At 44.4% G+C, this 15,676-nt stretch overlaps 1 protein-coding gene across 1 annotated transcript in view; it reads right to left on the minus strand.

Annotated features, from left to right (window-relative positions):
• The window catches only part of ABITRAM (actin binding transcription modulator), a 31,039-nt gene extending 24,429 nt beyond the window's left edge, over window positions 1-6,610 (minus strand). The window contains exon 1 of the mRNA XM_075271043.1: window positions 6,563-6,610. The gene's annotated coding sequence lies outside the window, so the exon portion shown is untranslated. The remainder of the gene's footprint in view (window positions 1-6,562) is intronic.
• Between the last annotated feature and the right edge of the window lie 9,066 nt (window positions 6,611-15,676).

Consider the following 15,676-nt stretch of genomic DNA (forward strand, 5'->3'; position numbering starts at 1 on the left):
TGATTTTAAATGGAGACTGCCACCACGGTGAAGCATGTTAAACCAGAAACCCAGAAAAAGGGGAAAAAGGAGATACACTCAGGCAAGAGTAAGCTATGAAGAATATTAAATTTTACAATATGCAAATTAACAATATTCAAATATGCAGAGAGCAGCTCTGTTGCTCTAAACTCCTATTATGCCCTACTTCCTTCCATAGGTCCAAGGAGCTATGCTGAAATCTCAACTGGCCCAGCGCTCTCAGGTTCGCAGTGGCAAATATGAGCAATGTGGGACATAACAGTTTAAAGCAAAGGAGACCTTCTGTGCTGCTGACTTATTTCCTACTATTAAATAGATATCTCAGCAAAAGAGACATTTTTATGGGGAAAGCCTGACCTCTCTTGCGGTTCTGTCGTTTTAATATTCTTCACACTGGTGAAAGACTAAGTTCACTGTCCCTTACATAAATTATGAAAAATACACTATTGTCAAGCTGGATTTGTGATACAATAAATAGGAAACTACAACCAAACAAAAAAAAAAAAAAAAACACAACAGAACGAACACACACATTACTTGTGTTGTCGCATGTCTGAGATAGGACAGAATTGGCCCTGATGTATGTACTATTAAATACAGTGTTGGCCAAAAATATTGGCACCCCTGCAATTCTATCAGATAATACTCATTTTCTTCCAGAAAATGATTGCAAGCACAAACTCTTTGGTATTAATATCTTTATTTATTTTGCTTGCAATGAAAAACCACAAAAGAGAATGAAAAAAAGTCAAATCATTGATCATTTTACAAAAAACTCCAAAAATGGGCCGGACAAAAGTATTGGCACCCTCAGCCTAATACTTGGTAGCACAACCTTTAGACAAAATAACTGCGAACAACCGCTTCCGGTAACCATCAATGAGCTTCTTACAATGCTCTAGTGCAATCTTCTTTTTGAATAAATTCCTTTGGACCTGAGAGCGCCGTCCTTTTGTTCTTCCATTGGTGCATCCTCCTGGTTTTTGACCAGTGTTATAGAGACGTGCTGCCACTCTCACTCTGACGAAGCCTAATATTGCTGAAAACGGAGTTGTGAACGGAGTCACAACCCAATCAGGTGAGAGGCCACCAGGTCCTGAGTTCTTTTCATAAACACCAGATAATTCATCTATATATTTATAATAGACCATCTACACTATAAGTGTGCTCGGTATCTCTCTATTCTCTATTGGAATTTTAGACCATTCTTCTTTGGCAAACTGCTCCAGGTCCCTGAGATTTGAAGGGTGCCTTCTCCAAACTGCCATTTTGAGATCTCTCCACAGGTGTTCTATGGGATTCAGGTCTGGACTCATTGCCGGCCACTTTAGAAGTCTCCAGTGCTTTCTCTCAAACCATTTTCTAGTGTTTTTTGAAGTGTGTTTTGGGTCATTGTCCTGCTGGAAGACCCATGACCTCTGAGGGAGACCCAGCTTTCTCACACTGGGCCCTACATTATGCTGCAAAATTTGTTGGTAGTCTTCAGACCTCATAATGCCATGCACACTGTCAAGCAGTCCAGTGCCAGAGGCAGCAAAGCAACCCCAAAGCATCAGGGAACCTCCGCCATGTTTGACTGTAGGGACCGTGTTCTTTTCTTTGAAGGCCTCTTTTTTTTTCCTGTAAACTCTATGTTGATGCCTTTTCCCAGAAAGCTCTACTTTTGTCTCATCTGACAAGAGAACATTCTTCCAAAACATTTTTGGCTTTCTCAGGTAAGTTTTGGCAAACTCCAGCCTGGCTTTTTTATGTCTCTGGGTAAGAAGTGGGGTCTTCCTGGGTATCCTACCATACAGTCCCTTTTCATTCAGACTCCGACGGATAGTACGGGTTGACACTGTTGTACCCTCGGACTGCAGGGCAGCTTGAACTTGTTTGGATGTTAGTCGAGGTTCTTTATCCACCATCCACACAATCTTGCGTTGAAATCTCTCGTCAATTTTTCTTTTCCGTTCACATCTAGGGAGGTTAGCCACAGTGCCATGGGCTTTAAACTTCTTGATGACACTGCGCACGGTAGACACAGGAACATTCAGGTCTTTGGAGATGGACTTGTAGCCTTGAGATTGCTCATGCTTCCTCACAATTTTGCTCCTCAATTCCTCAGACAGTTCTTTGGTCTTCTTTCTTTTCTCCATGCTCAATATGGTACACACAAGGACACAGGTTGAGTCAACTTTAATCCATTTCAACTGGCTACAAGTGTGATTTAGTTGCCACCACCTATTAGGTGCCTCAAGTAAGTATCAGGTGCTGTTACACAAATTAGAGAAGCATCACATGGTTTTTAAAACAGTGCCAATACTTTTGTCCACCCCCTTTTTTATGTTTGGTGTGGAATTATATCCAATTTGGCTTTTTGACAATTCTTTTTGAGGTTTTCCATTGAAGACTAATTAAATGAAGATAATACCAAAGAATTTGTGATTGCAATCATTTTCTGGAAGAAAATGAGTATTATCTGACAGAATTGCAGGGGTACCAATACTTTTGGCTAACACTGTAGCTAGAGAGCCAAGGGGTCACAGATGTTAAGTAATTTTTTTTTTGGTCTTTTTTTTTTTTTAAATTTTGCACCTCCTCTTTCTACAGCTTCAACATACTTCGGGATGCGAGTGGGTCCTGATGTGGTCATGCTATATGGATGACATTTTTGTCTATCTGGCAGAGCTCCACGTCACAACTGGATATATTTTTGTTTTCCTTAAATACCAATATACATATTACTTCGACAATTAGTCATAATCATGTTGAATTTCTCGACCTGATTATACAATACGATGCTCATCGTAATATCATAACTGATGTCCACAGAAAACCCAACTCTTCCAATTCTCTCCTCCATGCCACCTCCTCACATTACACTGCAATTTCAGTTAGACAATTTTTAAGGATGACTAATTTGTTCCAGTCATGACTATTTTGTATGGCAAGCGACAGATCTTACATCTACATTTTTTCAATGGGAATATAGAGAGAATCTTCTAGGGATACACTTCTGATTGTGGTGATTTAATTAAACACTTCAGTACCGGGCCAATTTGTGGTCCAGGACCAGACATTTTAGGTTTATTTTGTATGTGCAGTTTTGAGGTCTGTAACATTTTTCTCGTATGTCTCAGTTAACTAATTTTTGCGTATTTTTTGGGGGACACATAGGGCTTTATTTTTATGTTTTTATTTTCGAATGTGTTTTAATTTTTTTTTTATATCTGGGAAAATATAAACAAAATGGGAGGGAAATTGTGTCTGGTTTTCAATTTTTTTTTTTTTTTTTTTTAAATCTAATACACAAAGTGTCACTGAAAAACTTTACAATAGTTTTTCCTCTCCATTACGGTAATTTTTATTTTGTATGGTGTCGTCGGGGGTGGGGCTATAACCTTTAATAACGGCGTTTTATTAGCGGATTATTAATTTTTTTATTTTACTTACTTTTTTTTAATTATATTTTTGCACGCTGCATATACCTGCACGCTGTATATACAGCTGACTGAGCTGATCTGGGTCCTGTACGACCCAGCAGCTTTTGCAAGCCGCTGCTCCAGGTGGATCACGTGACCGCCGGGTCAGAGGGCAGCTGAATTATGGCAGCGTCTGTAGCTGTGTATACAGCGCTCATTGAGCGCTGTATACACAGCAATCGAGATGGCAGGGGAGGTAATAAATCTTCCCTGCCATCTCTCTGGGAGCTACGGCTGAAGTTACAGCCGGCTCCGAGCTTCAGTAGCTGCACGATCTTGTGCAGCTGCTGTGTTCTGACTGGACGTACAGGTACGTCCTGTCAGAACTAGGCAACCACTATCCGGACATATAAAGTCTATGGGCGGTCTGGAAGTGGTTAACACTGGACAACTGTTCGTGATTAGAGATGAGTGACTGGCATTCAATCTAACTGGCGCTCGATTGAATTGGTATGCGATCAAATATCAGGCTGTTCGATATATTCGATTCCAATCGAATAACACAAGGCAAACACCTTCCCTGGCACGTTTTTTGCACCAATAACTGTGCAGGGGAGGTGGGACTGGATCTATGACCCATTGGTTGCCGAAAACATGTGACCTCTGATTCATAAGAAAAGTGTAGGCCATCTTCGTCTCATTTTCGGTTTGGAGTGATAGGGAGAGGTTGTTCTTAGTGTGAGAAACATTCAGTGAACCTGCCAATCATGCAGCAGGGGACAAGGGTGAGGACGTGGATATCCAACTGGGTATCCAGTGCACAGTCCAGCTACTGGACAGGGGCTGCCAGCAGTGCCCCTCGTCAGTAGCAGCAGGAGACGTGGGTGAGGATGTGGCTATCCAGTCCAGGTACTAGAGAGGGGCTGCATGCACCCAATTCACTCATCATCCTCCTCCTCCTCCTCCTCCAACCCCAGCCCCTTCACCTTAATGAAATTCTTAAAAAAAACTTTTTTTTTTTTTTAATTTGAATTAATTTTTCATGGATACCCCGCAAGAGCCTGCAATGCAATTTTTTAGGGCTCTAGCCCAAGGGCCTGAAAAATAATTTTTGAGGGCTCACCCCCAAGGGCCAAAGAATAAAACACTGCTGCTATAAGGCTCTAGTCACCCCAAGGGCCAAAAACACAAAAAAACCAAAAAAAAAACAAAACACATAATTACTTTAAAGAGGACCCTTCACCTCCTGGGGCACATGTGGTGTAATACAATGCTATAAAGCCGACAGTGCATTGGCTTTCCTGTTCTGCGCCCCGGTGAAGATTTATTGGTGCTGGTACCGTAGCTCTTCACTCTCAGAAGGGCATTTCTGACAACCAGTCAAGAATGCCCCTCTTCACAGTAGCATCTATTGCGCTGTACTGTGAGAGGGAGCGTTGCATACCACCCAGCGATTACACTCAGCGGTGAGTAATGCCCCCCCCCCAGTACTCGTCTATGGACGAGTATTATCAGGAGGGCAGGGGGCGTTCTTCACCACTCTCGCAGTATAACGCAATAGATGCTACTGTGAGGAAGGGCATTCCTGACTGACTGTCAGAAACGCCCTTCTGACAGTGAAAAGCTACTGTACTGGCACAGATAGTTCTTCACTGGGGGCAAAGAACGTGAAAGCCGACGACATTGCGCTGAATTCAGCGCACTGTCGACTTTCTAGCGGTATATAAAACCGCATGTGCCCCAGGAGATGAAAGGTCTTCTTTAAACTACTAGCACAAAGTCAAGCTCTACATACCCCACCTCTTCCCCTCTGCTGCTATGAACCTGTGAACACCCCCAGTAATGCCACCATTGTGGTCATCTATGGCTTCAGGTCATCACTGTACCTGATTGAGATGCATTTATAGTAATAAGCAGAAGCTGGGGGGGGGGGATGTACACCCACTTCAGTGCAGAGCTGTACTAACATGGTGCACATTTAACATTTTTTCTCAGGCAGTCATCACAGAAACAGTGGCAGGGACAAGATGGGACACGGAGAGCTTGAATTTATGCACTAGCTCTTCACCTAAATTACACACAGGATAAAAAATATTCTCTAAGAGTGGAGAGAGGGATATATTTATCAAAAGAAGGTTAACACTTTTCTGTCTACATTTCTGAGAAAATTTATGGTGCACGGCATTTACAACATAGGGCGGGTTGCATGCAGGGTTTTTCTGTCCGCTTGAGAAGTCGGACATCTTCACTTGCGGACAGGGAAGGACGGGCACGGAGTGCAAAAGAACGCACCCGATGCCCATTGAAATAAATGACAGGTGTCACGGACACAGCTAGTGTCCGCTCCTAGTGTCCGTGACAGATTTTGAGTGGACACTAGGAGCGGACACTACCTGTCGGACACCGACGGTAGTGTGAACGCCCCCTTAGCTTTCTTGTTATGTGCCCCCTGGCTGGAGATACAGGTGCCATTAGTTTCAGCACCGATCTTTACCCACTATCAGAAGGGTATTCTTGACAGTGTAGCTGAGCTTGAAAGAACTCGCCTCCTGACAGTATTCATCTATAGACTTGTTAGGGGGGGGTTGTTCTTCACAGCTTAGCGCCATAGCTGGGTGGTAAGGAACGCCCCCTCTGACAGTGCACAACTATGGCCGATACTGTCGGAGGATGTTCCTCACAGCCTAGCTAGACTGTCAGGAACACCCTTCTGACAGCAAAGAGATATCAGTTACTGCACCAATATCTCCAGCCCCGAGGCACATATCAGGAAAGCCGACAGTGCACTGAATTCAGCACTCTGTCAGCTTTCTAGTGGTATATAAAACAGCCTGTGCCTGAGGACATGAAAGGTCCTGTTTAAACTAGGTTCACACTAGTATACAGGTCAGAATGGGGACCCAAAAGACAGTGTGTTTAAAAAACGGTTACACATGGCTACTTGTGGACCCCATAGGCTATAATATAGGGGTTTTGGAATCTGCAGCAGTTTCCTACAGAAACTCCAACACAGGGCTATGTCATGTTAATATTGCTTTTAAGCTGACTATGCCTGGAGCATATGATACCGTGCATAATACTGAGGATGGAAATGGTACAAGTAGCTGGTACACAGTAGAACCAAACTATGGACTCACCTATTGCTGCTGCCTAGTATGACACAAGTGAACAAGCACACACAACTAAAGGGACGGGGACAGAGCACCGCATGTGCACATGAGAGAGTGTGCTGGGCGGATCTCTAAGCATGACGTCACGTAGAGCAGCTGCTGAACCAATAGCATGTCCGCTCAGCAGAGCGACTGAGCAGGTCATGTGACATGAACACGTGATTGGGGGGGTCACATGACATGCGGATACTAGTTGGTAAGCAGCGCTGGTCGTGGCATAGTACAGAGTAGGCTAGATTAAAGCTGTGATAGCAGCTGGGACTAGACAGGCTTGTATGAGGCTATGGTAGTATACGTGCTGCTTATATGCAGGGTATACTTTCATATGTTTGTATTGTGTGCTGTACTGTCCATACAAAGTGTAAGTATATGGTCGTGACTAGAGTGGAGTTGCTATTGGTAGGTATGAGGTCACAGGAATGGGCATGGCCTCTCAGAGGAGGGCGGAGTTTCGGCCATCACTGCTCGGTGCTGTATAGAGGAAGCCGAGCACATGTAGCTGGAGAACAGAACGCAGAGAGGATTGTCTTGTGGTAATGGAGGATGGAAGTGGAGAGACAGGTTTGTTTTACATGAGACTGCATGTTGGATGAGGCTGAGGAGAGAGAGTGATGTAGTTACATGGGACTGCACATTGGATGAGGGAGGAGTGATGTAGTTACATGGGACTGCACGTTGGATGAGGGAGGAGTGATGTAGTTACATGGGACTGCACGTTGTAGGAGGCTAAGGGGAGAGAGTGATGTAGTTACATGGGACTGCATGTTGAATGAGGCTGAGGGAAGGCGTGTAATTTAGTTACATGGGACAGTATTACATACCCAGCAGTGTCCCCCCACTCAGTATTACATGCCCAGCATGCCCCCCACACACACACAGTATTATATGCCCAGCAGTGTTCCTCCACTCAGTATTACATACCCAGCAGTGCCCCACACACACAGTATTACATGCCCGCCAGTGTCCCCCATTATATACATTATTAGATGTCCAGCGGTGTGCCACCCCCCACCCACCACAGTATTATATGCTCCCAACAGACCCCTCCGGTGATATTCTACACTGTGGTCTCCTCAGACCCCAGATTATAATAATCGGAGGCCCAAGAAAGGTGAATAAAAATAACACATACTCACGTTTCCTGGACATCCTGGCTCCAGCTGTCTTCACCGTCTTCCTGACATCTCTGTTGCGGCCTGTGATTGGTCCTCAGCAGTCAAGTGGGGGGACACTAACGTCAATACACCACTGCGCTCCATCTGACTGCTGGGGCCTAATCTCAGGCCTCAGTCACGTGATGGAAGACGCTGGAGAGGACACAAAGAGGGGAGTACATCTATTTATAATTTTAAGTCACCTCCCCTGGGCTAGTATCTATTGAAAAAGGGCCTGGCAGCATGCCAGTGCCCCTTTTCATTTACAATATATATGTAGTGGTCGGGGAGTGGTAATGGACCCCGACTATCTCCAGCTGGCTGCTGGCCCCATGTCTCACCAGGCCAGGTCACAATCGTTACACCCCTGGCAGTAGGTCTTTGAGGTACTGCTGGCATCTAATGAGGAGCACGGGGTCTTTGGGGTACTGCTGGCATCTAAAAGATACAGGGATCATTGGTGTGCTTCTAAATGGGGGCAGGGTCACTTACTGGTGCTGCTGGCAGCTAAAGGGGGAGGCAGGGGTGCAGTTGGCATCTGAAGGAGTTGCTGTTGGCATGGATAGGGGGAAGGTGTCCCTGGCGTGCTTCTGGCAACTAAAATGGGCGGAGACCCTGGGGTGCCATCGACATCTAATTATGTGGGCATGCATCCTTGGTGTGCTTCGAGCATCTACGGGGTGGGGGTTCTTAGGGTGCTGCTGGAATCTAAAGGGGGAGACTATAACAGGCTGTCTGTGTTCCCGCCCCCCCTCATATTCATTAATACAACGTGGCCCCCCGAAGACAACCAAGTGTGTCTGGTGAGCTGTATTCACCACTGACTCCTCTGACCTCCTGCAGTCAGTGATTCCATCTAAGTGATTGAATTACCCAAGAAGGGGTTAATCACAAGCTTGACATGACTGGTTAAGGAGTATACGCTTGCTGATTCTGAGCGTGTAACACGTTACAAATCAGCGGTGTTAGAAAGCAATGGGATCTGTTTTAAGGGAGCCGGCTTACGTGCGCTCACCATATGGATGTATGGGCTGCTTTTTTTCCCCTATTGCTTTCAATGTGAGATTGTTTTCTCTGCCCCTTTCAGTATGGAAACGGCTGACCCCATTAATGGGGTCCACGAGTAACTGATGTTTTAGCAATCTGACTTTTCATCATTCAGGTCACCTGAGAGATTTAAAGATATCCTTTCACCTCCTGGGGCACATGCAGTTTAATACACCGCCAGAAAGCCAACAGTGCGCTGAATTCACATTCTGTGCCCTGGTGAAGAGCTATCGGTGCCGGTACCGTAGCTCTTCACTGTCAGAAGGGTGTTTCTCACAGTACAGCGCAATAGATGCTACTGTCAGAAACGTCCTTCTGACAGTGAAGAGCTACGGTACTGGCACCGATAGCTCTTCACCAGGGGCACAGAAAGGGAAAGCACTGTTGACTTTCTAGCGGATTTTTACACCGCATGTGCCACAGGAGGTAAAAGGTCCTTTTTAAACAACTTAGAACCTGGTACACAGGTGATCCTGTCTGTACTGTAGTAAACTCATCACATGAAACGACAGTAGCTGGTTTATTTCATGAAAGCAGGTAATACTAGACCAGGACAGGCAAGTTGGTGGAAGGAAGGGGGTTGATAGACTACTAGTGGAGGTGTTTTTTTTTTTGTTTTTTTTTTAATGGATAATGAGGATTGTGCGGATGGTTTTATTTCAATAAAATATATATTTTTTAAAACACGTTTTTTTTTTTAATTAATATTACTGTAGGTGGAGCTTATCATAAGATATAGGCCCTATACAGAATAACATATAGAGTATACACCCAGGCCATGAACCTACCTGTAGCAACTCCAATCTAGTCAATTCCATAGTGAGACAGCTAGAATGGAGTTGCTGTAAGGAGGACCTACCTATAGAAACTACAGAATATACCGAGACCATGAACCTACCTGCAGCAAATCCATTCTAGTCAATTCTGTATGAGACAGCTAGAATGAAGTTGCTGCAAAGAGGACCTGCCTAGAGCAACTACAGAATATACTGAGACCATGAACCTACCTGCAGCAAATCCATTTTAGTCAATTCTGTATGAGACATCTAGAATGGAGTTGCTGCAAAGAGGACCTGCCTAGAGCAACTACAGAATATACTGAGACCATGAACCTACCTGCAGCAAATCCATTTTAGTCAATTCTGTATGAGACATCTAGAATGGAGTTGCTGCAAGCAGGACCTACCTATAGTAACTACGGAATACACTGAGACCATGAACCTACCTGCAGCAACTCCATTCTAGTCATTTTTGTAGTGAGACAGCTAGAATGGAGTAGCTGTAAGGAGGTCCTACCAAGAGCAACTACAGAATATACCCAGACCATGAACCTACCTGCAGCAACTCCATTCTAGTCAATTCTGTAGTGAGACAGCTAAAATGGAGTTGCTGTAAGAAGGTCCTACCTATAGCAACTACAGAATATACTCAGGCAATTAACCTACTTGCAGCAACTCCACTAGTCAATTCTGTAGGGGGGATATCGTCACTCCATAGCCATTAGCTCTCCACTCTGCAAGGGATCATGGGAAGAATATGCAAATCTGTCTTCCATGATGTAATTAGGAAGACAGAGCCTCAGTGTGTGCACACCAATAGAGGGCGCTATCTGAGGATGTGCAAGTCTGTCTTCCATGATGTAATTAGGAAGACAGAACCTCAGCCATGCACCCCTATAGGGGGCGCTCCCTTTAACATCATGCCTGACCTTTCAGAGGCCTTGGGTTCGCAATGATGCTGGGCGTGGTGTGCACACACTGAGCCTCTGTCTTCCTAATTACATCATGGAAGTCAGATTTGCATATTCTTCCCATGATCCCTTGCACAGTGGAGAGCTAATGGCTTAATAAGACGCCACACACCTATATGGTGGTCTCTCCCTATGGAGTGATGATATCCCCCCAACCCTGTCTATAGCCTCTCACCTCCAGGTGCCAGGTAAGTACTCTCTACACAGGGCTGAAGAGATGCAAACACATCGAAATGGCCGTCCTTGGTTGAGATACTGAACCTGGTAAAATCCCAGCATCTGTTATGGTCTGGGGATCCCTGACCACAGACTGGCCCCTGACTGATAACTTCTCAGTCCAGTAAAGGAAAAACATATATATAAAAATAATAAGTATGAGCAGTTTGGACTTCTAGTGTGGATCCTCCTACACCCTGCCTCGCACAACTAGAAGTAGCCGTGGGCCCGACTAACTTGCCTGAATGGGCATGAGCACAGCCGGAGAAGTAGCTAACCTACAAAGGGAAATAGAGCCCCTGTCTAGCTTCACGTTTACGAAGGAGAGGCAGATACAGAACAAGCCCCCTACGGATGTCCAGACTTGGACTAACGGTGAACATGAGAACGCAAAAGCATAGGGAGAAAATAAACGTGAAACACAGAATAACTGAACTAAGCAAGGGATAGGAAAAAACAGAACTGAGTATCACACACCAAAAACCCCTACCAAAAAAAATTCCAAACCTCCAAACAGAAAAATACCTAGGGCTTGCTGCGCCCGGAACACTATGTCTGGATAGGAGCTCAATACTTAACGAACCAGTACTGTGTGAACAGGAGCAAGAAACTGGATGGGCCGGGATGCAGATGGTAGCAGCTTCAGACAACAGACCATTTCTGGAGCACAGGAACAGACGTTTAAGACCGGCATAAGATAGCATGTACAACAGCCTTATATAGTAAGGAGAAGGCCTCGTCCATGGCCTGTAAAGTATTCAGCACTGCAGAGAACTTAACCCCTTCAGAGGCCAAGACACACCAGGCACTGATCCACCAGGCAACTCACCACGTGATCCACGCCCGAGTGCCAGAGCAGAAACAGCATGTCTGATGTGAACATTCCCCTGCCGTGCATCAGGTGATTCACGCGCTGAATGCCGGACACTCTGCGCCTGAACCTAACAGGCCAAGACTGCCGAGACCGGGTCATAACAGCATCATTGCGAACACAAGGCCTCTGGAAGGTCAGGCATGATGTTAAAGGGAGTGCCCCCCTATAGGGGTGCATGGCTGAGGTTCTGTCTTCCTAATTACATCATGGAAGACAGATTTGAATATTCCTCCCATAATCAATTCTGTAGTGAGACAGCTAGAATGGAGTTGCTGCAAGGAGGACCTAATTATAGCAACTACAGAATATACCCAGACCATGAACCTACCTGCCACAACTCCATTCTAGTCAATTCTCTACTGAGACAGCTAGAATGGAGTTGCTGCAAGGAGGACCTACCTAGAGAAACTACAGAGTATACCCAGACCATGAACCTACCTGCAGCAACTCCATTCTGGTCAATTCTCTAGTGAGACAGATAGACTGGAGTTGCTTTAAGGAGGACCTACCTATAGCAACTACAGAATATATTCAGACCATGAACCTACCTGCAGCAACTCCATTCTAGTCAGTTCTGTAGTGAGACAGCTAGAATGGAGTTGTTATAAGGAGGACCTACCTAGAGCAACTACAGGATATACCCAGACCATGAACCTACCTGATGCAACTCCATTCTAGTCAATTCTGTAGTGAGACAGGTAGAATGGAGTTGCTGCAAAGAGGACCTACCTAGAGCAACAACAGAATACACTGAGACCATGAGCCTACATGCAGCAACTCCATTCTAGTCAATTCTGTAGTGAGACAGCTAGAATGGAGTTGCTGTAAGGAGGACCTACCTATAGCAACTACAGAATATACCCAGACCATGAACCTACCTGCAGCAACTCCATTCTAGTCAGTTCTGTAGTGAGACAGCTAGAATAGAGTTGCTGTAGGGAGGACCTACCTATAGCAACTACAGAATATACTGATACCATGAACCTACCTGCAGCAACTCCATTCTAGTCAGTTCTGTAGTGAGACAGCTAGAATGGAGTTGCTGTAGGGAGAACCTACCTATAGCAACTACAGAATATACCCAGACCATGAACCTAACTGCAGCAACTCCATTTTAGTCAATTCTGTAGTGAGACAGCTAGAATGGAGTTGCTGTAAGGAGGACCTACCTATAGCAACCACAGAATATACCGAGACCATGAACCTACCTGCAGAAACTCCATTCTAGTCAATTCTGTAGTGAGACAGCTAGAATGGAGTTGCTGTAGGGAGGACCTACCTATAGTAACTACAGAATATACCCAGCCCATGAAGCTACTTGCAGCAACTCCATTCTAGTCAATTCTGTAGTGAGACAGCTAGAATGGAGTTGCAGTAAGGAGGACCTACCTATAGCAACTACAGAATATACTGATACCATGAACCTACCTGCAGCAACTCCATTCTAGTCAGTTCTGTAGTGAGACAGCTAGAATGGAGTTGCTGTAGGGAGAACCTACCTATAGCAACTACAGAATATACCCAGACCATGAACCTAACTGCAGCAACTCCATTTTAGTCAATTCTGTAGTGAGACAGGTAGAATGGAGTTGCTGCAAAGAGGACCTACCTAGAGCAACTACAGAATACACTGAGACCATGAGCCTACCTGCAGCAACTCCATTCTAGTCAGTTCTGTAGTGAGACAGCTAGAATGGAGTTGTTATAAGGAGGACCTACCTAGAGCAACTACAGGATATACCCAGACCATGAACCTACCTGATGCTTTTGAATGTCTGTCTCAACATTCCTTGGGCTTGAGGACTGTTTTTTTTTCCCACCCACTTGTAATTCTTGCACTTGGGGGTTAATAGGGGCACTACAGGCTGGAATGCTCCCATTAACCCCCAAGTGCAAGAATTGCAAGTGGGTGAAAAAAACAACTGTCCTCAAGCCCAAGGAAGGGCTAGACAGACATTCAAAAGCCCCCCTCCACCAGCATACACCCCCAGCACTCCAACCCTTCCAACCTTTGACTGAGGCGCCATTTTACCGGCAATCGCAGGCACCCGGAGCAAGCTTTTTTCCGTCCGTTTTTATGACAGCCTTGTGAAGGCTCTCCAGCCTGTCATTCTATACTTTCTATTGTAGGCTACTCTATGTAGCCTGCAATAGAAATGCCGGATTTTTGCGATGCATGATATTAGTGATCAGTCCCCTAGGGGGTCTAATAATAAGTTCAAAAATAAAATTTAAAACATTAAAAAATAAAAATATTAAAAAAATAAAAAGTATTAATTCAAATCACCCCCTAGAATCACAATCCCTAGAACACATATAAAAGTATGTAAACACTGTGAAACACCTACACGTTAGGTACCCCTGTGTCCTAAATCGCCAGCTCTACAAATCTATAACTATATTTTTCCCACACAGTAAATGCAGTAACAAACTTTCCCTGACATGAGATGCCGCCCGCAGATAAATGGTCCTGCATCGTGAGCAGGTGTTAGCTATATGTTATAGCTAACACTGAGCTCTATATACTCCAATCGGAGCTGGTCTCCGATCGGAGTTTAACCCCTTCAGTTCCGTGATTAAACATGATCACGGAACTGAAGCGGTTCCGCGATGTTATCAGCACCCCCCGAGGCGAGATCGGGGGGTGCCGATATGTAAAACATGCACCCTGGGGTCTGACCAGTAACCCCAGAGTGAATTAACCGCCCGTTACCTGGTTGATCCTGGTGCTAAGGAAGTCAAGCGATGCATCTACATCGCTTGACTACCTATTACAGACTTCCTGTTACAGACTGGAGACACGTGCAGCCTGTGTCTCCAGCCTGTAACATTGATTCAGCAATGAAATCATTGCTGAATCAAGTGTTCTAAAAGGGACACAAAAAAAAAGTGGAGAAAAAAAAGTGAAAAATAAAGTGTTTGAAAAAAAATTAATAAAGTTATAAAGCCCCCAAAATTCCTTTTTATTCTATATAAAATGAATTATATAAAAAAAGACAACTAAAAATTAATTAAAAAATGCATATTTGTATCGTCGTATCCGTAACATTCTGTACAAAAAAACGGAAACAATATTTAATGTACATGGTGAACGTCGGAAAAAAAAAAATGGAAAAGACCCGTCGGAAGTAGTCATTTTTCACAATTTCACCTCAGAAAATATGCTATAAAAAATGATCAAAAAGTCATATGTACCAATAAAAAGCACAGGTTGCCGCGCAAAAAATAAGCCCTCAACCAACACTGTCAACCGAAAAAAAATAAAAATGTTACGCCTCTCAGAAGATGGCGATGCAAAAATCACTGATTTATGTCCCCAAATGTGTTTTTGTTCTGCAGAATTAGTATCGCATAAAAAAAATATAAATGAGGTATCACCGTAACCGTACCGACCCGCAGAATAAAGATAACATGTTACTTATACTGTACGCTGCACGCTGTAACCGTACCGACTCGCAGAATAAAGGTCACATATTACTTATAAGGTACGCTTCATGGCGAAAAATTTACAAGGTAAAACGCAATGCCAGAATTGATTTTATTTTTTTAAATCCAGCAAAAAAAGAGTTGATAAAATGTATTCAATAAATTGTAGGCAACCAAAAATGGTGTCATTACGAAATGCATCTCATCCCACAAAAAGCCCTTATATGGCCACATCACCAGGAAAATATAGAAAATATAGCATCTAGCAATGTGAAGACAAAAACCCCAAAATCGCCAAATCATTAGAACACAACTGGCTGCGGCAGGAAGGGAATATATAAGCTGTGCAAGCGGATATCAGCGGACACCCCAGATTTAGAGCTTATGAGGGAACAGACACCAGAAATGACCCCCAAAGTGACCCCAGAGTGACTCCCCCAATCATAGGAGCTACTGGGACACAGTAGGGAATGTGGTGTTTGCAATGTCCTCCGTACAGTTTACATATTCCCTCTTTGCCATCCGCTGTGCAGTCACGTCTGGGATACTAATACTCTCTACACCCCCTGATAAATTCTTTGAGGGGTGCAGTTTTCAAAATGGGGTCACTCCTT

Source organism: Leptodactylus fuscus, chromosome 4 (genome assembly GCF_031893055.1).
Source record: "Leptodactylus fuscus isolate aLepFus1 chromosome 4, aLepFus1.hap2, whole genome shotgun sequence".
In the NCBI taxonomy this organism is placed as follows: Eukaryota; Metazoa; Chordata; class Amphibia; order Anura; family Leptodactylidae; genus Leptodactylus; species Leptodactylus fuscus.